Source organism: Macaca mulatta, chromosome X (genome assembly GCF_049350105.2).
Source record: "Macaca mulatta isolate MMU2019108-1 chromosome X, T2T-MMU8v2.0, whole genome shotgun sequence".
Taxonomy (NCBI): Eukaryota; Metazoa; Chordata; class Mammalia; order Primates; family Cercopithecidae; genus Macaca; species Macaca mulatta.
The window spans coordinates 49856689-49879789 of record NC_133426.1 but is presented as its reverse complement, the minus strand read 5'-3'; the positions used below and the strand labels follow the sequence as shown (position 1 = coordinate 49879789).

Genomic DNA, 23101 nt, shown 5'->3' with positions numbered 1-23101 from the left:
GCATGCAAGTCATTAGAAAGAGGACTCAAAAAAGAATGCTCAAGCCCTCAGCCACCAACCACTTTGTGTTCACACACCACACACCACACACACACACACACACACACACACACAGAGAGAGAGAGAGAGAGAGACAGACAGACAGACAGACAGACAGACAGACGCAAGAGAACTTAACTTGTCAGCCCAGGGAAAAGCTGGATTAGTGTGGAAATGATAGAGGACGTGAGAAGTATGAGAAGTGGCTGTGTGGTCAGATTAGAAATGTATTTTGAAAGTAGAGCCAACAAGATTTGATAGCGGTTTGTATTTGGAGAATGGAGGGAAAAAAGTGTCAAAGATGAATCCAAAACCTTTAGCCTATTAAAATTCTCCATATTCTTGGCCTATGCAATTGGGAAATGCTGTTTGCTGAGTTGGAGAACACGGAGGGAGGAGTAGGACTTTTTGAGAGAGGGGGAGGAAAACCAGGACCTCAGCTTCGGATGTGTTAAAGTTTTGAGATACTTATTAGACATCCAGGGGCAGATGTCCAGCACATAGTTGGACATAGGCATCTGGAATTCAGGAGAGAAGTCCAGGCTGGAAATACAAACACAGAAATCATCCACATAAAATGGTACTTAGAGTTGCAAGACAAGATGAGAATAGCTGAGGACTAATGAGAAGAAAAAAAAAGTCTGAAGACTAAGCCCTATATCTCTTTAATACTTAGAATTCAGGAAGAGGAGGAGAAACCATCAAGCGACTGAGAAAGAGAGGTTTGTGAGGTAAGATAACAACCTCATGAGTGTAGAATCCTGGAAAGTAGGTAGAGTCTCAAGGCAGAGGGAGTGATCAACTGTGTGTTGATCTGTCAAGTAAGATGACAACATTGCCCAGTAAACTGGGAGATGTGAAGGACACTGGGGACTTTGACCAGGGTCATTTAAGTGGTGCAGGTTACAGTTTTACATGGAGGGTGTTCAAGAGTAAATGGGACTAACATTTAAGTCTTTAATCCATCTTGAATTAATTTTTGTATAAGGTGTAAGGAAGGGATCCAAAGACAGAAAACCAAACACCGCATGTTCTCACTCAGGTGGGAATTGAACAATGAGAACACTTGGACACAAGGTGGGGAACATCACACACCGGGGCGTATCATAGGGTGGGGGGAAGGAAGGAAGGATAGCATTAGGAGATAGACGTAATGTGAAAGACGAGTTAACGGGTACAGACACCAACATGGCACATGTATACATATGTAACAAACCTGCACGCTGTGCACAGGTACCCTAGAAATTAAAGTTTTTTTAAAAAAAGAGTAAATGGGAGAATAGAAGTAGAGATGGAGTACAATCAGCTCCTTCAAAAAAAAATTTTTTTTTTTTTTTTTGTAAAGAGGAACAGAGAAATTAGTAGAAACTGGAGGAGCTTTTTGGGTAGAGAAGGTAGTGCTTTTTAATTTTTAAAATTATTTTTAGACGGGATATGTGACAGCACATTTAAATATTGGTACAAACACTCCAGTATACAGAGAACAGTTGATGATGCAGTAAGTAGAGGGGGATCAGTTGCAGGAGCAGTGTCACTGAATAGGTCACAGGGGTTGAAATCTAGTATACAAGTGGAGGAACTGGTCCTGGCTACATGTGCCAGTAATTCATCTACAATAATGGGGAGGAGTTCACACTTAGGGACATGCACAGGTAATGGAGGAGAGGTCAGGGGAACTTCAGAGGGTCCCTTCTGATGGCTTCCATTTTCTCAGGGAAGAAGAAAGCAAAGTCAGCAGCTGAGAGTGAGGAGGAAGGAAGGGAGATGACACTGCAGATCTGAGGACAGGAAAGGATTATGAAACAGTCATCCAAGGCAGTACTTCCCAAACATTTTCAAATAATGGGGCCAAGCAGCCTAGGTGTGAGTTTTCTTCGAAGAATCAGTTGCTCCAGGCAAAGCATGTGGGTTAAGGAATTTTATTACATGTTCATCTCAATACATGCATTGCCTCCTTCAGTGCCTATTACAAACCTATATGGTTGGCACAATTAGTTATTCCATTTACATACTGTGGAAATTGAGATACAAGATAAGTCACTTGTCTAGGATCACAAAGCTTATTACAGATCAAGTCAGGATTCCACCACAGGTAATCTGACTGTCGAGACAGTGGGCCTAACCACTGAAGTCTACAGCTGTGTGTACTCACATGTGTATGAGAACTGAAAATGATAAGGACCCACTTTCTGGCACATCCTGGGCACACGCATGTGGGATGAGGGAGGAAAAGGAAGACAGACAGAGCAAGGATGGAGAATAAGGAGGCTCAAGCTCCTATCATCAATGTGTGTGGGGGCATGCACAGAAAAGCAGTAATAAGGCGGCTGACACAGTGGCTCACACTCCACTGTGGCCCAGCCAGTGTGTGCATTGGGAGGTTGTAATAACCTCCCACTCGGGAGGTCAGTTTTATTTTAGGTTAAGCCACGCGTGGGGTAGGAGAGTGGCAGCAATAGACAGCTCACAGTCCTGCAATGCTGGATGCAATGGAGCAACTCAGGGGTCTCCCTTACGTGCATAACATTGAGTGTGTGTGCATGAGAGAAAGAAAGAGAAAAGCAGGATTAGAAAGGGAGGCTGCAGCAGGAGGGGGATGGGGAAACCCACAGTCCAACAGGTTTGGAGCAGCATATTTAAAATAAAAAGCTCACTGTATTCCTGTGTGGTCAAGGTGGGATGGGATAGCTCGCGAGGCTTGCACGGGGCAGGAGAGCTGGGGGAGTAGAGAGCAGAGGCAGAGACAGGACAGATACAGGAAGAATGTTCACTGATGAATCCTAGCAAACTTTTTAAACATCATAAATTTCATGCCATTTTTACAATGTAAATAATTATCATTCAAACAATGCTCCACAACCTTTAAAACAACTTAAAAAAACAAGCAGCTTTTAATGTACAGACTAAGAAAGCAAACGTATTCCTTGTAGCACAATTTTCATATTCTATTCCTCATGTACCAGCTGCTTGACAACACTAACTATAGTGAAAAGAGCCAAATATGTGTTCACCTTGACACTTTTTCTTTAGTCTTTAAACTTGCTGGCCAACAGAGTGTAGCTTAGAAACTGCCCACCATCCTTAATGGATCAACTGCCATTTCTGAACTTATTTTTCCCCTAAGCTACAAGGGGCACATTACTTTTTTTATTCCTCAACACATCTACCATACAAAGCAAACACTAACAGGCCGAAGGATTCATCTCCCTCGTGGTGTACGTGTGTGTACACATGTGAAGGCACATGTGCCAGTGGTCAGAGCCAGTTTTTTTAGGCCCACTATCCTTCAAATCCTTCAACTCAGCAAGTTAAAAAAAAAAAAAAAAAAAGAAAAAGAAAAAAAAAGCAAAGTCCACTCTCCAATAATGCATGCTTGTGGGAAAAGCACTAAGAAGGCATGCTGGGTTTAAGAGGCAGGGCACAGCTCAGAAAGCTTGCACATCTGGAAACCTCATGTGTGGGAGGGAACTGAGACAGCTCACACCCCAATGTGAGAGGCATGTCAGACAAACAGGTAAGGAGTCACCTCTTCTCTCCCTCACAGACAGAGGATGTACACAGACGTAGGTCTAAGGAGGCGTGGGGTGATCAGGAGCCTCATCCTTTTGTACTCCTGTGTGCATCATCTGTGTCGGGGTTGGGGAGGGTGTCACCATAGTAAAGCTCACTCTTGCCAACAAGGCCTGTAAGAAAGGCACTAAACAATCTTGGCCCTGGATGCTAGGTGAAAAAAAACAAGGGGGCACATAGCCTATGGGGGGGGGGGCGGGCGGGTGGCACTAGAAAGTTAACTCTCCTGTAAGCTGTGTATATGAGAGTGGAATTAAAAAACACACACTACCATTCAAGGCAAATGGGAGGGTGAACAAATCAAATGTCTCAGACTGTGTGTGTTTGTGTGTGTAAAAGACTCAAGCCAGCAAACCCTTTGCAGTGTCATGCATGTGTGAAGGAGAGAAACAACAAGAAGGCAAGACGACTTGCTCTCCTGCAGACCCCACAGGTAGGAGTGGGATCCAGAAAGCTCTCTCTCCTACAGTCAAAACATAGACGGGGGGTAGTGTCAGCAGGTTCTTCTTTCTGGCAGAGTGTGAGAGGGAAGGAGGGAGGGAAGGAAGTAGAGAAGGCACATTAAGGTTCATTTGCCTGTAAACTTAAAATGTGGGAGGGGGATTGTGAAAATCCACACTCTGACACTTTGGGCCCAAGAGGTACCAAGCAGGTCAGAAAGCAGGCGTGCTATAGGCCTGAGGTAGAAGGCTTGTGTATCTGCACATTTTGTGTGGATCTGCTCAAAGGCAGGTTCACTCTGCAGCACTACGTCTATGTGGGTGCCCAGGAAATGGCAGGAGCAGAGGGGGTGGTGAAAGAGTGAGAAGGGTCCAGTGACCATACCCCATAAGTATATATTCCTGTGCATGTATGAGCAGGAATGTGCAAACAGGAAATGGGGCTCAGGCTCCCATACACCTCCTACACCTGTGTCGTTTGAGCAGTACAGTGTAGTTTCAGCTTTGGAATGCCTGGTTCTGCCATTAACAGCTGTGCCTAATCTCCCTATGCCTGCATTTCATCATCTGTAAAATGGGGAGGGTGGGAGTCCCTGATTCTTAGGGTTGTTGCAAGGATTAACAAGGACACTATGACCAGTGCTGAGCTCAGTGTCTGGACACTGTGAGTGCCAAATGTTAACTATCATTGTTAGCATCAGCAACAGCAAAATATCACTAGGGAAATATCACTCAAAGATCCCCATGAATGCCCCTGACCCCAACTGTTTAGCTTCTCTCTTGTCTGGGGCCAGAAAGGAACTGCTAAAGAGTAGTGAGTTCTAGACTTTATGTTCAACAACTTGGGGCTAAGGATAAAAGAAAGACAGAACTAGGGAGACAGACACGGATGGGATCTTCAACAACAAAAAAAGTTTATTATTGGCCAGGCATGGTGGCTCGTGCCTGTGATCCCAGCATCACACTTTGGGAGGCTGAGGCAAGATGATCACTTGAGCCAGGAGTTTGAGCCCAGTCTGGGTAAGACAGTGAGACCCCATCTCTACAAAAAAAAAAAAAAAATAGCTGAGCATGGTAGCACACATCTGTAGTGTCAGCTACTCAGGAGGCTGAGGCAGGAGGATTGCTTGGGCCCAGGGATTCAAGACTGCAGTGAGCTATGACTGTACCACTGCACTCCAGCCTGGGCAACGGAGTGAGATCCTGTCTCAAAAAAAAAAAAAAAACAAGAGTTTATTATTATTATTATTATTATTATTATTTGGAAGTAAAGGAGAAGGTAACAAAATGGATTGAAAACTGGGAAGGCTGAATGTATGTCAGGAGGTGAGGAGGTACTGAGGGAAGGTGTGAAGGGTGGAAACTTACAACAGGGACAAGCTGGGGGCAAGATAATAAAGGTATGACTTTGGCATTTCTGGTGGAAAAACTGTTGATCAGCAGAATGAGCTAGATAAAATAACTCCTGAAAAATCCTGAAATAATGGTATAGTCAATGACTTCTGGAGTCAGAAAAACCCTAAAAGAGAGACACACATTTGGGGCTTGATAGGAATAATGTGATTGCTGTCCTCAAGGAGCTTCAAGGGTCTATATCCAGTAAGAGTCCTATGAAAAGTTCTCTGAGATACATCTTAACTCTGACACTGTATGATACAATGAGGATAGAACTAGGCCAGATAAAATGAAAATGCTGAACTACTGATACAAGGCAGTAGATGCAAAATGCCAGAATTTAGAGAGGTGGAGGCACTGCTATAGATAAGATGGGTTGGAGTGAAGAGTGACCAAAGGGGATGGGAAAGACAAACACAGATCAGGAGGAGGAGGAGGAAGAGGAGGTAGAGAAAGGTATTTCAGAAGCTAAGGAGGAGAATATGTAAAGTTACTACCTAAGGAGGCCACAAAGAAACCAGTTTGGCTGGAGTGGAGAGTTCTGACAGAGAGAAGAGGGTGAATAATGTCAAGGCCATGCTGTGGTCCTTAAATGCTGCAATAATAATAACGAGGTGGACTATCAGTGTGGTGAGCAACCTCTTAGGAGAGGGAATTTTAGGTGGCTCACCAATGTTGTTCCTCTTACTTAATGCGTCCATTTGACTGTGAAGAGGAATAAATTAAAACTAACCCTGACTCATGTTTACATGGAGTTTATTGCTTGCAGTGAGGCTACATGTTTTAATATACATGTTTTAATATTTAAAATGAGCTGATTTAAAAGAAGATAACAAGTCCAGATGGACATAAGACTGTGAAGACACTATGCAAATCATGGGGTTCGATGCTGCAAAACAGAGCTACAGACAATGGGCAGTTACCAAAGTTTTATAAGTTGAAGAGTAAAATGCTTCTTCAGGAAGTTTAGTCTAGCAGCAAGTGGAAATATGGATTTGCACCAGGGAAATCAATTTAAAAGCTCAGCTCTCACAACTAACAGATGAGAGAGTTCAGGAGGGCCTGAACTAGGCTGAGCAGAGGTGAGAACAGAAAGGAAGGGATGGGGAGCGATTCAATAGATTTCAAGAGCGGAAACTGGCAATTCATCCTATGTGGTGTTTTATGAAGATGAATCTTACACAGTCTTCAGCACAAGGGTTGAATGAGTATGACAGCTGAGCCGATAGATGAGATAAGCACAAGGGACACTTTGAACAATCTACAGAACTTGGGTAATCAAGCTTGGGCATGATTATGTCAGAAAATGCCAAGGATTCCAGCATTAACACAGAGACAGATAATGGCTTAGGCCAAGAATTAAGTATCTGGAGTCTTAGCACCCTTCACTGAAATGGCCACACTGTATTGCAAAGCACTAAACAACAGAATGCCATATGCCACGTGGATAACAAGGCATTTATTTTGCTACTCTTCATCCTATCCTGTGCTGGTGCTCCTAATATGAAACACTCATATTTCCCTCATTTCCCAACCCCTGCAGCTCTAAAGCCAGTACATAACACATGATAAAACTGGCAGTTGAGTGAATTTTACTTTATTGCTCAAGGGAAATTTAAACAAAAATGACAACTTGGAAGGACTTTACTCATGAGCTCAAGTCCCCTGTAAAAATAGACACAGTTACACTATTCATTTGGTAAATAAACTTATTACATCTTACCATTTGGTAGATTGGCAAAATGAATAGGTTCATTATCTCTTCATTGATGCTTTTCTTAGGAGCTGTCAAGCCTTTACACTCTACATTTCCTCCAAGAGCCCACTCTAAGAATGTCTCTGCTATGACTCGCTCACATAGTACTTAGACACATCCTGCCTTGCATTCCAGTTACTTGCACTGTGCTTTATCTCTCCCTGAGGGAAGGGACTGACTTTACCCTTGCTGGGAAGCTTCAGCTACAAGGTAGAAACTCCGTAACTATTTTCGAAAGAATTCTGTTTGCTTAGTTTAGTACAGCTACTCCCATTCTGTTTGAAGTATCGCCATTTCACAGGGCCCAAAAATGTCTTATCAGCAGCTATCCAAATTACTTCCCCTTCACCATTATTGTGCAAGAATATATGGATAAAGTGACTTACTAATTCAGGAAGATTTCAGGGCGTGTTGGGTTTAGGGACACACACTCCATCCTTCAGTCACTGTTCTGCCCAGCCACCCACCCAAGGCGTGGTGACTACTAGAATGACAAATGCCGCCTACACCTTACTCTGTAATTCTAAAATGTAAGCTTAGGAATAAGTCTTGATCTGAATTTAGGTCCAGGAGACCAGATATATTGAGCTGAAGGTCAATCTTTATTTTCTCAATGGGTTAGAGAAGAAAAAAACAAATTAGACAATCTGGAGAACTGGATTATAGTTCCAACCCCATTTGACTGACCTAAGTTGAGCCTCAAGAGCGAGAGGCGAATGCTTCTGCATCTTAGTTTCATCATACCAAAGTTGATATGAACAAATATTTGTTTGGAGGGGTAAAAAGCCTGCTAAAACTTGGTGGAAGAATTCACCCAATCATGTTTAACTGCTGTGGCCTGCTGTATATCTTTTAAGAGAATATGTATAAACTTCTATCTTACGCAGTCCCTAAGGGTTTATGCAGCAGAAGAGTCATGGATAAGATGTTTCCAGGAATATCTATCCTCTTGGAATAGAGCACAAAACTAAATAGTAGTGTATCAAATTCTGTACTGTTGCAGGTTGTGTTATAATGAGATTCTAACTTTGCATGGCAAAGGGGCTTAATATACACTAGACTCTAACACAGCTAAAAGGATTTTTAACTTTCTGCTCTCCTCAATTTCTTCTTTTGGCATCTGACACAAGATGACTCCCTAATTCCTGAAATACCCTCATTTTAGCTTATATTATATGTTACAGTATTCTGGTTCTCCTACTACCTCTCTGATCCTTCCTTCTTTTCAATATTTGTTGCCACTTCTTCCTTCCTCAAGGTTCCTACTGTGTCTAGCCCCCCACCACTACTCCACCTTGCCCCACCATACATCTATCCAATTACCTTTCTCTGAATTCTGTTATGGGTTACAGACATTATTCTCAAATAACTTCCAAATTCTAAAAATCTATTCCTGCTCTCCCTTTCAAGCCACAGCATATTTTAAATAATTGCCACCAAATAAAAAGTTTGACACTTGAAAAACATCCCTAAAGCTAAACTCATTACTGCTCCCCAAAGCAGATTTCTTTCTCCCCAAATTCTCTGCAATCACAATTACTATTTTGATATCACCTATCTAGAATGTTGATTCTCTTTTGCTCCCTCCTCTTTTAACCCCTATATTTAATTTGGTACCAAGTCCAAACTTTCCTGTTTGCAGTTATTTTGTATTTATTCCTTTACTTTCTATCCCTGTTTTTCTCACTGATGTCCTGGCCTTTTCCTTAGGTTATTACTCTCCAAGGTCATTCCCTGTTGTTGGCCACATTCCATCTCTAACTCCCCTGCCCTGCTTCCCAGCTGCCGCACAGATCTCTTCTCAAGTCAAGCCAATTTCCTCATGGTCAGCCTCCGCACCCACCTCTAACCAGACTTGTGTTACTGGGACAGACTGGCCCAAATATTAACCGTCTTTAAAGGCTAGCTCAAGTCTCACTTCTTTCATGATATTTTCCCTTTTCTAAACTCCCCTAGGACAATGCCACTCACTACTTTATTGTATTCTCATTGAATAATAAGCACAAGGGAACCAGGATTCAGGCAAATTTACTCAGACCCTCCTTCACAGTGCTAGACACACAATAGTTGCTCAAGAAATGCTTTTGGATTATATGACGATTACTATTCAAACTATATTATTTATTTTAAAACCTCTGCTCTTATTTCTCTCCCTAGTGATTACATATTGAATCTGGAAGAGCTGATGAGAGGACACTCTGGACCCCCTCCCGACTCCCGTCCTGCCTTTGGAATTTAGCACATGAAAAACACATATCACAGGATACTAAAAGTCCACAATTTTAGAACTTTAGTAACAAAGGACCACAAAATCCAGCTAGATACTTCCCTTATATGTGGAAAAACTGCTTTTTCCCCCTTGAATTCAGGTTTAAACAAACCCCTTAAATTAAAAAGCAAGGACAACCGGAAACCCTTCCTCTCCAGGTCTCTTAGGAGATGCTGCTCTGAGGCTGACCTTGGTGGTGGAGAAGGTGGGTGTGGGGAGGAAACCTTAAAACGCCTAGAATCCACAGCTCAAGCCAAGGAAGGAAGAGACCCAAATCCACTGGGGCCAGCACATCTCTCTCTAATGCCAGAAGTTCACAGAAGTCTCACTTCCTAACTTGTCTGGCTAGATTCTTAAATCTGTTTAAACTATTGTATTGCTTAACCCATCACCCAGCCACCAAATAACAAGTTCTCCCTAGTTAGCTCAAGGAAACGACAGCATACCAGTTACACACCCTACTGTACTCTGCCTAACAGTAACTGCAACAGTTAGATTTTTGTGGGTCAGCAGAACTTTATAAACTACTTTATAAACCAAGGAAAAATTACAGCTCTACATATATGCAAACCTTTATAATTGAAATATATCCCTTAATTAATCATATGGGTAAGTAAATTACTTGCATTAAAAGCATCCTAAAAAAGTTCTTGGCTTGCCTTAAGGTTAATGGAACATTGAGTTAAGAAATTATTGCTAGGGGGAAAAATAAAGAAAACAACATGCAGAACACTCAGCATATTGTCCTAGCGAAGTGTTAGTTAAGCTGCAATAGACTTTAGCAGTGTAAGCATTTTTCTCCTCGACACAAACTGTAAGTACAATATTTAAGTGTTTCTTCTCTTCTTCCTTTGTTATTGCTAAACTTTGGTTTGGAGATTCTGCCAGTGATGCACCTGGACAGTCACTGGGAATTTTAAGGGGAGTAATGATTAAAATGTCAACCCTACAAACCACGTAGGGCTTTTAAGGAGAAAACAGGCAGGTTTTCTACCCACAGGTACTTTATGAGACTAGTGTATAATCCTAGGGTAGGACATGAAACTGCATGTCAGAATTCATCCCTTGAAAGCTCAAAGAAAGCAGTAATGGTGGGAAAATGGGGAGCTGGGAACATTTTTGTTATTTTTCCAAGCTGAAATTTGGAAGGCAAAAAAAAAAAAAAGAAAAAAAGAGAGAGAGAGAGACCCCAAGAGAGAGACCCCGGGACCCTTTTGCAGATTCTATGGCACAAGTCAAGAAGACGTAGCCAGCCAGCTCATAAATTTACCACTAACCACAACTAAATATAATTCAAAACACCTGGAAAGCTTTTAAAAAAAAAATAAATGAACTGAAAGACCCTATAGATTTGGGCAGTTGTCAGAATTTGTGCTGCCAGACAGATGGCGTCAATGCTCTCAGGACAATGAGACAAGTCAAAGGCTTAATTCATTCAACTGAGCAGCACCTCTGCACATGGATTACTATTTGCACTTCATAACATACACTCCCACTAACGCCATATGTTTAAGAAGCCATCATTGGGGCTGTGAAAGAAAGGAAAGAAAGTTCCCAGTGAAATTCTCACCACCCTTGGTTTACATGGGTGTCTTCACTTTGTGGTAAATCATGGGGCTGTAACTCTGGATTTGCACACTGTTTTGTAGATGTGTTATATGTTAATAAGAAAGTTTTAAAACCCCCTGACATCCTTTGGCTAAACTTGTAGCATTACTGAACACCTTGCCAGAAAAACTCTTCTAGACATTGGCTTAGGCAAAGAGTTCATGACCAAGAACCCAAAAGCAAATGCAACAAGAACAAAGATAAATAGACAGGACTTAATTAAACTAAAAAGCTTCTGCACAGCAAAAGAAATAATCAGTAGAGTAAACAGACAACCCACAGAGTGGGAGAAAATTTTCACGAACTATACATCTGACAAAGGACTAATACACAAAATCTGCATGGAACTCAAACAAATCAAGAAAAAATAATAATCCCCTCAAAAAGTGGGCTAAGGACATGAATAGACAATTCTCAAAAGAAGATATACAAATGGCTAACAAACATATGAAAAATGCTCACCACTAATTATCAGGAAAATGCAAATCAAAACCACAATGTGATGATACATCTTATTCCACCAAGAATGGCCATAATTAAAAAATTAAAAAATAACAGATGTTGGCATGGATATGGTGACAAGGGAACACTTCTACACTGCTGGTGGGAATGTAGACTAGTACAACCACTATGGAAAACAGTATGGAGATTCCTTAAAGAACTGAAAGTAGATCTACCATTTGATCCAGCAATCCCACTACTGAGTATCTACCCAGAGGAAAAGAAGTCACTATATGAAAAAGACACTTGCACACGCATGTTTGTAGCAGTACAATCTGCAATTGCAAAAATATGGAACCAGCCCAAATGCCCATCAATCAACAAGTGGATAAAGAAAATGTGGTGTATATATACCATGTAATACTACTCAGCCATAAAAAGGAATGAAATAATGGCATTTGCAGCAACCTGGATGGAGCTGGAGACCATTATTCTAAGTAAAGTTACTCAGGAATGGAAACCAAACATCATATAGTCTGACTTATAAATGGGAGCTAAGCAATGAGGATGCAAAGGTATAAGAATGATACAACGGCTGGGTGCGGTGGCTCATGCCTGGAATTCCAGCACTTTGGGAGGCCGAGGCAGGCAGATCACTTGAGGTTCAGGAGTTGGAGACCAGCCTGGCCAAAATGGTGAAACCTCATGTCTACTAAAAATACAAAAATTAGTTGTGTGTGGTGGCAGGTGCCTGTAAGCCCAGCTACTTGGGAGGCTAAGCCAGGAGAATTGCTTGAACCCAGGAGGCGGTGGTTGCAGTGAGCCAAGAATGCATCACTGCACTCTGGCCTGCGTGACAGAGCCAAGACTCCATCTCAAATAATAATAATAAAAAGAATGACACAATGGACTTTGGTGACTTGGGAGGAAGGGTGGGAGGGGAGTAAGGGATAAAAGACTACACATTGGGTACAGTGTACACTGCCCAGGTGATGGGTATACCAAACTCTCAGAAATCACCATTAAAGAACTTACCAAGCCCAGCTACCTGGGAGGCTAAGCCAGGAGAATTGCTTGGACCCGGGAGGCGGAGGTTGCAGTGAGCCCAGGTTGCACCACTGCACTCCAGCCTGGGCAACAGAACAAGACTCCGATTAAAAAAAAAAAAATTACCCATGTTACCAAACACCACCTGTTCCCACAAAACTATTGAAAAACAATTATAAATAAATAACTAAGTGAAAGAGGAAAATACCCACCTTGCCATACAAATGCTTATTCCAGGAATTTGGAATAAACTCACTGGTTGAGATGGAAATGCCACTGCTTATTGACTACCAACCCTGAAACTACATAATGGAGAAATGATTCATTGATCAAGGAGTGTGCAGACTGGACAACTTAACCTGAAACAGGTTAATTCAGCAATTTCCAAATTTTGGGCAACTGTAATACTCTCTTAAAGGTTCCTCTAACCTCTAAAGAGAAAAAAAACATTGCATCGCATGTGGATATGAATGTTAATAGAAATTGGGTAAACAGAAAACAATGTTTAAAGTTTCACAACATTCTCAACATGTGACACTCCATGGAATCATAAAATCAGATCCGGCAATAACTGGTCTGAATCAGCAGAAAAATGACTATGAAAGGCACTAAACGAAAACCTGTGCCATAGTCAGCACTATAGAGTAGCCAAAAGGTTATGTCACAGGGCAATGTTGGAAAGTAGGTGCTCTGTATGTTCCCAAAATAACCAACCAACTTAATATACTTTTTAAATAAGTATTTTAATGAAGTGCCTCCTATGTATTATAGAAGACACATCTTTTGGAGGAGAGAAAAATATTTTTATTTGGATAGAAGATTTGTTTATTCATTTAACCAATATGTATCAAGGGACTTATAAGGCTAGGTGCTAGGATATAATATGTTTTTTGGGGGAAGGACACACACTTTATACCCTTTAGTATCTCCGGCTACTTGCAAAGGCATTAAGTGGGTGGGACTAACAGAGATGGAACAATTACAGAAAAATAAAAATATGAGCCTGGGCAACATAGGGAGGCCCTATCCCTACGAACATTTTTTAAAAAATTAGCCAGATGTGGTGGTGCACGCCTGTGGTCCCACCTTCTCAGGAGGCCAAGGCAGGAGAACTGCTTGAGCCCAGAAGTTCTAGGCTGCAGTGAGCCATGATCATGCCACTACACTCCAGCCTGGGTGACAGAGCGAGGACCTGTCTCAAAAATATGGTGTAAAATCAGGCACTAAGAGGTATGATATTAAGTGTAAGTAGAGCAGCAGGAGTTCAAGGAAGGGGTCTATTAAGTATAGCTTTGTATAGTTGCAGGGTGAACCCACCTGGGGCTCTCTAGCATGGGCAGGTGAGGTTGCTGAAAAAGACAGGGCATTCCAAGCTAGGACAGGGAGAGTCCAAGCAAAAGGCAAGGCAGTGTGAAGGAACAGGAGGCAAAGCAGTGCTAATCCTAGTATGGCACAAGGACAGGTGCCAGCCCCCACACTCTTATTATCAGTGTTTATAGAGATAAGAACAGAAATTAATAAGCATTTAGGGACTTTTATACCAATTTGACAGAGTAATTTTATGTTCATTAATCTAATAAAAATGAAGCTTATATTTTATATGGCTTTATAATTTTCTTCTTCTAATGATTTTTATTGTATTTTGCAAAAGTATCTGTCTATGATGGTTTACAAGTTAAAAAAAAATTAAAAGAGCAGGTCTTTCAGCACAGCTGCCTTGAGAAGCAGTGGTGGTACTATCTGTCATTCGAGGGGCTAGGGTGTGTATAGAGAGCCGAGGGAGGTAAGGATGGATAAACGAGGTGAGGCAAGATTACCAAGGACTTGAAATCCAAGCACACAGAAGAATTTATACTGGAGCCAATAAGCACTGGAAAGTCACCCTAGGTTCATAAATAAGGAAGTGACATAAAGAATGCAGTTATTTTATAGGGCAGAGTCTGGCAGCAGTTTCTTGGGTTTGATTGGAAGGAAGAACAATAGCTCAGGAACTAAAGGGATTAGAGTAACTTGGAAATAGCGGTGAGGAGGCTGAACCTGAATCACCCCTGGCCTGGGTGATGGACAATATAGCACTGGAGAACAAGGGGCAAAGCTTAGATACGCTGACTTTCTGGGGATAAAAAAGAAAAAACAGGACTCCAGGGTTTCTTGCTGGAGGCCAGACATAAAAAGGCCTCGCTTCTCTAAAAGAAAAACTTAAGCCTTGACAGAGAATGACAAGTAAAGACAGACTAATGAGGAATGCAGGGGACTCAAAACACTGAAGTACCTGGAGGATGGAGGAGTTTTTCTGCAGTGGCAGGGGGCCTAGGGGTATAGCCATAGAAAGCAGGAAAGGGTGTAAAAGTATCACTTTAAATGGCGAAACTCAAGTCTATATAATCTGCAAATGAATCTATCACATTTCTACCCTGAGATTCCTTTGCACAGTAGTGAGTATATTAAAATGGCTGATTGCACACGACCATGATTGAGGGAGGGCCATTCTGTAAAGGTCTAAATAGCAATGCTTCCCTGGACTTCCCTTTCACAGGCACAGGCAACAGAAACATTACCCAAGATTTAATAGAGCCTAATTAAGACGCCCCCTCTGTTTAGGAGACTTCCAGGAAGAATGTTTTATTATACCTTGAAAACACCATCATATAAAGTTTACAATTACAACACCAGTGGTCTGTGAACATTCAGTTTGTGGCACATAAGTACTTCCAAGGGTATCTTATAGGAAGGAATATGGTTTTTCCTCCTTGCCATACTTGTACCTGTCAGAGGTTGATTCTTAGGGATTTAATAAGCAGTATTTAATAAACTTTTTATACAAGTGTGTTGCTGTTCGTAATTTTCTAAAAGAACATACAGATAATCTGATTGAGAGATGGACTTACTGGATAAGATACCATCCACCTTGTATGAGAAATGTACTGTTTACTCTCCAAAGGGGTTATCTTGACCTAAAGGTGGGGGGACTACCAACAACTTTGGACAAGTTTAGAAGATAGCAAAAAACTATGTGGCTGCAATCTCCTACAGAGAGGTCATACTTCTAGAAATTTCAATAAACAAGGGATATCAATGGACTTTGACCAATGAAATGTTTTAGGAATATAAGGTGGGATGGGAGTACCTATGAGAATAATAATATGTCATTTCAAAAAATGTGTTGGGCAATATAAGCTAATTCTCTCATCAGCATTCTGATGCTTTGGGCTTTTGGCTTAATCTACACCTGTGTTAACTGTTCCTGAACATGCCATGCATTTTTCCTTATTACATAATCTTCTGTTTTTGAAGATTATCAAGTTCAGCAGCCTCTTCTAAATAAAAGCAAGTATATATACCTTACACCGGCATTTTCTAAACTGTGAATTACGTAACACTTGGTTCTATCATTAAAAAATGAAATATGATTGTCCCACGGTCACGAAAAAATTGGGGAAACATACAAATGGATTAAAAGCCATGAGAAATCCCACAGTAAAGAAACATTACATTTTTCATTTAACTCATCATTTTGGAAATAATCTGCTAGTGGAAAGAGGAAGGTAGATTCCTAAGCATTTTCTTCAATAACTGACTTTTTTTGTAAATTAAAAATGAGAAAGGATGGAAAATTAAACCATACATACAAAGGAAACTCTTAATCATCTGAAAGTTTTACAACATACGAATGTGCTAAATATCATATCTGCTAACATAAAGATTAAAAGACCCAAAAGATTTTAGAAACTTAGACAAAAAATCTTTATATATGTTTAGCTAAGGAAAAACAATTTATTTTCATGTCACTGAAAGAAAATTTCATGTAGGTGTTTTTAAAACATGTTAATTGTTAATAAAGAAAATGACTAAATAAACAAGCCAGACATCTGGGCAGATGGCAAACCAACAGTGCCTTTGAAATTAAATACACCATTTTTAAAAATCTGTTAGAATAACAAGGATTATTAATAAAAAATAATCAAGGCCGGGCGCGGTGGCTCAAGCCTGTAATCCCAGCACTTTGGGAGGCCGAGACGGGTGGATCACGAGGTCAGGAGATTGAGACCATCCTGGCTAACCCGGTGAAACCTCGTCTCTACTTAAAAAAATACAAAAAACTAGCCGGGCGAGGTGGCGGGCGCCTGTAGTCCCAGCTACTCGGGAGGCTGAGGCAGGAGAATGGCGTGAACCCGGGAGGCGGAGCTTGCAGTGAGCTGAGATCCGGCCATTGCACTCCAGCCTGGGCGACAGAGCGAGACTCCGTCTCAAAAAAAAAATAATAATAATAATAATCAAGATAGGACTCAATTACTATAATTGTTTAAGAAGTAAGCCAGGTCCAATTTTAAAAGCTTTACAATACTAGAAGTAGATAAGCAAAGTCACCATGATAGGGTGAAGAGAGCATCAATTAAGATAACATAGGAAAGACCACAAGAAAAACAAACAGAGTAAGATGGACGGCCTAACAAGTACCTAAGAAAGACTACAGTTCTATGGCAAATAACCAATACATTATTACAAATAAAAGAAAGCGTTGTACATAGCAAAAAAAGGAATCAAAGCCACAAGATAAATTAAGAAATTAAGGCTATCTTTTCATATCATTAAATCATCCCTCAAATTTACTAGAGTATGAATTTAAAAAGAAAAGTTCACTGCTAAGTTAAAAATGTAAGATAATTATAATGCTAAATTTTATGCATTAAATGTTAAAATAATTAGAAATAAGATTAATAAAATCTGACTCTAGTTATAAAAATACATGTTTAAAATGGTTACTCTCTCCTTGAGCTCTAGGTATTTGAAAAGTAAATAATAAATTAATTAATTAAATGGTTACTCCCTTTAAGTTTGCTAATGCAAATAAAAAGAGCAAGACATTAGTCACAGAATCGGAAAAAAGTACATCTTAAACCAAAACACAAGGACACTATAAAATGATAAACAAATGAAACAGGAAATGATTTTTTTAAATACCCAGTAAATTTTTTAAAAATCTAATGATTTTTTATAAAACAAAACCCTGATCAATTCAATACGACAGAGACAAACACACTCCTAGTTACAGAATTATTCCATTAGCTGAATGTGGAATCAAATTAGCAACAAAAACAACAATGAAAGAATTCAGTATATCTAAACAAGACAATACAATATAATCATCAGGTTTATATGATTTGTTTCATGTAAAAATATTTGGGAAAATGTTATTTTTCACAATAATTTGTCATATACTCAAACACAGACATTCTCAATATGAAACAGCAGGATTTCTACACAGCACAAGGCAGTAAGATAGGAAATGGGATATAAGAACACAATCCAACCACATAGAAATCATAAAAATATCTTTCTTAAATGGCAACTGAATAAAGAACTAATTAAAATACAAACAAGGAATCAAAATGTATCCATAGCTCTACAAGCCTATCTTAAGAAGTTTGAAAAAACTAATAAAATTGATAAACTGCTAGTACAATTAAACAAAGGAGAAAAGCAGATAAATGATTCACTTTAAAGATATATTTTAGTTATACTTAATAAAAAACTATTTAAATCATTAGGGAATTCCATATGTAAATATGCTACAAATCACAAAAAGGAGTAAGTTTCTCAAACAAAAAAAACCAGCCCAAGTACCCAAAATGAGAGAAAGAATCTAAATATACCAAAGAAATAAGCAATATTGCCAGGCACAGTGGCTCACACCTGTAATCCCAGCACTTTGGGAAGCCAAGGTGTGAGGATATTTGAGCCCAGGAGTTCGAAACCAGCCTGGGCAACATTGTGAGATCCTGTCTCTACAAAAAAAAACTTTTTTTAATAGTTGAGTGTGGTGGTGCATGCCTATTGTCCTAGCTACTCAGGAGGCTGAGGTGGGAGGATCACTTGAGCCCCAACATTTGAGACTACATCGAGTTATGATTATGTCACTGCCTACTGCACTCCAGTCTGGGCAACAGAGTGAGACCCTGTAGAAATAAAAGAAAAAAACGAAAGAGAAGAGAAAGAAAGAAAAAGAAATAAGCAATATTATCAACAAACTTCAAAAGAAACAAAAAAGACACAAGCAGTTCAAATATTAAATCAATAATAATCTTATAATACAAATGGTTCCTAAAAGTGCTCTATCAAACTTATTTTCATGAGACTAAGGTCAGCTTGATTACTAAACCTGATCTATGGCTAAAATCTCACAAGGAAAATTATAGATTTTTCCTATTTCTGGACACTGATGCAAAATTCTAAATACAATATTAGCAAGCTATACATCAATACTTTAAAAGAATTGTTTGTCATGATCAGTTGGATTTTAGTCTGAGGTTGCATGGCTGATTTTAAATAAAGACAACAATTCAGAAGAAGAATAGTAAAAATATAATTAAGTGAATAAATAGGGTAAAAAATCTAAAAATTCAACATTTGTTTCTAATTTTAAAAGTAGAAGGATTTTCTTTTATTATCACAAATACAGTATGTCTGAAAGAAGTCAACGTTATTCTTAAGGGAGACATGTTAGAAGCAGTCATCTAAAATAAAGAAGAAAACCCCCCCACAAAGATACCCAATCATCATTCCTAATTAACTATGTTAGAAAATGTTGACCATTGTAATCAAGTAGGAAAAATAAATGAGTAATGTAAGAAGATAAAATAAAAACAACACCATTTGCACAATATATAATTAATTACATAACCTAAAAGGCCAAGATGTTTGATAAACAAAGTTAAAAATAATGAGTTCAACAAAGGTGCAAATTGTAAGATAAAACCACAAAAATCTATTGCATTCCCACTCCAATAATAAATATCTACTGAATACAATTAGAAGGGCAGAAATCCCTTTCACCACAGCAACAACCACCAAGTTTTACATTTTTAATATGTATTATATAACATATATTAACATAATATACATTATACATATTAATATATTTATTAGTTTATAATACATTATGTATATTGATATATTTTAATATATCTCATATATATTTTACCCTGCATACATATACACTGTGGGGACTAAGTATGGCAAAGAGGACAACAGGTTAGGCCTTCCTTTCCACCTGGACACTTGCCGAATCCTGTCAATGTTACCTCTGTAATATGACAATATGACACACAAAAAGTTTCCCATCTAAATATAAAGTTAATGCCAGTTCCTCAGAATAAGAGGTTAGAAGCAGATGGTTTGTATAAAAGGAATGAATAAAATGAAGCACAAGTAAATGAGTATGAAGTACCATATTCACCCATTGTTAGTAAAAAAATAAAGAGAAAACAAATAACTGTGGGGCTATGTGGATAATGAAGACACTCAAACTGTTTATACTACAGCATATACCAACTGCATTGTTCTGAGCCAATACTCCCAGTTCAGACAGCAGTTGTCCCCCCAAATAGACCTCTCATCTTCCATCTTGTACAAAATATGTTCCTCACAGCTGTATTCATGATTTATTTTTAAAATCCCAGAGATGTGATTGAACCAACTCTGATATAGCATTTATTCTCCTCGCTCATTGATCATTCGTTTTGAGTGATATGCACGTGAACAAAGCATGCAGTCTCTGCACCAAATTGTAATGTTAATTACGTGCAGTTTTTTTTTGTATACCAGTTATACCACAATAAAGCTGGGGGAAAAACATACAGTCTCTGATCTCAAGAAATCTATGTGATATTACTTAATTTAGCTATTAAATATTTGTAGCACACTAATATATGGAAATGAATGTACAAAATAACATTAGTTGGAAAAGTCTATAACAATAACAAAAAACTGTATACCCAGTGATAAAAGCAATGTGAAAAGATTTTCTCTCTCTACACACACAAACAGAAACAAAGGAGAAAGACAAGAATTTGTAAGAGATGGACAATAATATATATAGTTGCCATTTTAAAAGTGTAAAATAGTTTTCTATACATGCACACAAGCTTGCACTGCATCTTTTAGAATGCTTTCAATAGCAACGTTTGGCATTATTTAGCAGCTTCTATTCTAGAGCTGTACCTCTTAGAGGGGGCCAGTCTTTATGTGTATGTAACTCAGTATACTCCTCTTTTTCTCTCTCCTGTGTTTCTCTTTTAATTGCCAATAACATAAAACTGAAGTACTTCTTGTAAATTACTTGTTGCATTTACTGAAAAAGGGGGTTTATGTTCTCTTTTCCTAATTTTAAAACCAGATGAATTGAACAAATTCTATTTCTTTACTTTGTAACAGTTGCTTTTTTCCCCCTCACCACCCTTGATTGAATTTTTTCAGTGGGTCAGTGGCCCTTGATTGAATTTTTTAAGAAAGTTCTTCAGTCTGGTTTTATATGATGCTATTTGCTGGAATATAAAAAGAAATCCTGAAAGCAGACATTACAAGTCTCCCATCAGGGGCAGAAGGCTCCTCTACATTTATGCTACCCTGGGCCCTTCAAGTCATTCAAAGGGATTTTATAATGTTTATTCTTAAAATTTCCAACTGTTTTGTTTTGTTTTTTCCCTAAATGTCACCTGCATTAAAAGCAATGTTTTGTCTCTGTTGCTGCTTTGCAAAACAGCACAAAATTAGCAGGGCAAAACAGAGAACGAAATGAGCAGGGTTGATAATGGCAGTAAAAGGGAAAAGAGTAACTGCCACTAAAGCCAGGATAATCGCCCCCAGATCCCCTTCAACACAGGCTGACTGGCTCTAGTTAGAAGCATTACAAAGTCCTAAGACTCAGAGGCAAAAGTACACTGGGTGCGAAGACTTAAACTGATTTCCTTAATGATGTCACTAAGTGTTTGATGAATTGAATCTTGAGTACCTTTATTGTATTGGTTTCAGCTTCATATTTAGCTTATACACAATTAATTGTAGTCCAAATACATTATTTTCTGAGTTCTTTTCCTTTTCTCTCTCTCAAAAAAAAAAAAAAAAAAAAAAGTTCAATGGCTGCTGCTCTCTGGCTGCTGGTAATAAAAAGGAATAAATTTAGTAATATTTAGATTTAAAGGCTGAATCTTGAAAGACTTGACTTTTGTACTTTAAAACTTCACTTAAAAATAAGTAAATAAATATAATTAAACTGCTAAGACTGAGACGCTGAAGCTGAGGCATGGAAAAATGAAAGAAAATATCCATAGTATTTTCTGATGCAATTTCAACATGTAGTTTTGTTTGTTTGTTTGATCACCATTTTGTGGTTGGGGTGTAGTATAAGAGTTGGGTTTCCAGATTAAAAAGTAAAGAAAGACATGTGTAAGGCTCAGAGACAGGGGAATGCATTAACCATGAAATCAGAAATTAGAATAAGATTCAAGCAACTTCAGCTGTGTAGGAGAATGGACTCTGGAAAAAGAATTCACAGAACATTTTTGGATTACAGTGTAGAGAAATGATGGCTCATTGGGGAAAAAAACTTTTAATAAATGTTATTGGGGAAACAATTAAAATTCATTCCAGATGAGTCAAGGATTCAAGCTTTTTTAAATTATGAAAAACTATAAGAAAATGCAATGGTGCATTTACATTCGATGTGTGAGAGAATTTCATTAATACCAAAGCAAAAAATGAAACGGTCACCTATGCGTGATGCATATGACTACATAAAGTACATTTTGCAATTATAGAGGCAGTAAAGAAAAGTACATTTAAAAATTAAAAAGTTTAAAAGGAAAGCAATATAGATAGGAAGTAGCCATGATTTTGATGGAGAAATAACTTAATATAGAAAATAATAAAGTTCTGATACACCCTTATGGTTAATACTACTTTCCCCTAGATAAGTGTTAAAGATATAAAAACATTACACCAACAAGAAAGGAACACTAGAAAATGTTCAGCCTTATCAGCAATGAAAGCCCGGGATACCTATTAGCTTCCTAATACAACTAAATGGTATATCATATTTTATTTTCCTGAAAAGCAATACCAGTTATTAAGTATACAGTACTCTACTGGCTCTAGATGAATTGGTGAAAGAAACAAATACTGGAGAAAACTTCGTATTTTCAGTCACTGGCATTTTATATACTGGTCATTTCCATGCACCACTAGGACAGCTTTATAACTTTCAATGCATATTTTCAGCAGCTCAGTTTCTTTCAGATTTTTTTAAAATTTCAGATTCATTTTTAGTCATTTATGCCTAATCTATTTGTTAGGCAAACTTTCATACATTTTTCTCCATTTTATTTCAGCCATTAAGTGAAACTGCTTTTGGAAATTTGGCTGACATTAATGTTTCCAATCACAAGTCCATTTATCCATAAATAGTTTTTGTATACTTTCTTGTTATTTTACAGTATTTAAAACATACTTTAAAAAAAGCATTTTGGGCTGTTTTAAATTATTTTGCTTCACTAAAGCCTATATTCTAAAGAGAAACGAGCTTTCAACAGAGTTGAGGGAATGGCTGAATTTTTTGTTAGGTATTCCTAAAAGTAGCATTAGATTTTAGATACTAATTTTAACACTGTAGTGTAAAATTAAGGGAGACATATATAGACATATAATTAATTCAGCATTCCAGTAATCATAGATATATTTATATCTTTAACCCTAAATACA

General features: G+C 38.6%; 1 protein-coding gene across 3 annotated transcripts in view; it reads right to left on the bottom strand.

The window, feature by feature from the left end:
* Nucleotides 1-23101, bottom strand: part of CLCN5 (chloride voltage-gated channel 5) — a 160525-nt gene that overhangs the window by 84274 nt on the left and 53150 nt on the right. The gene's annotated exons all lie outside the window — the stretch shown is intronic.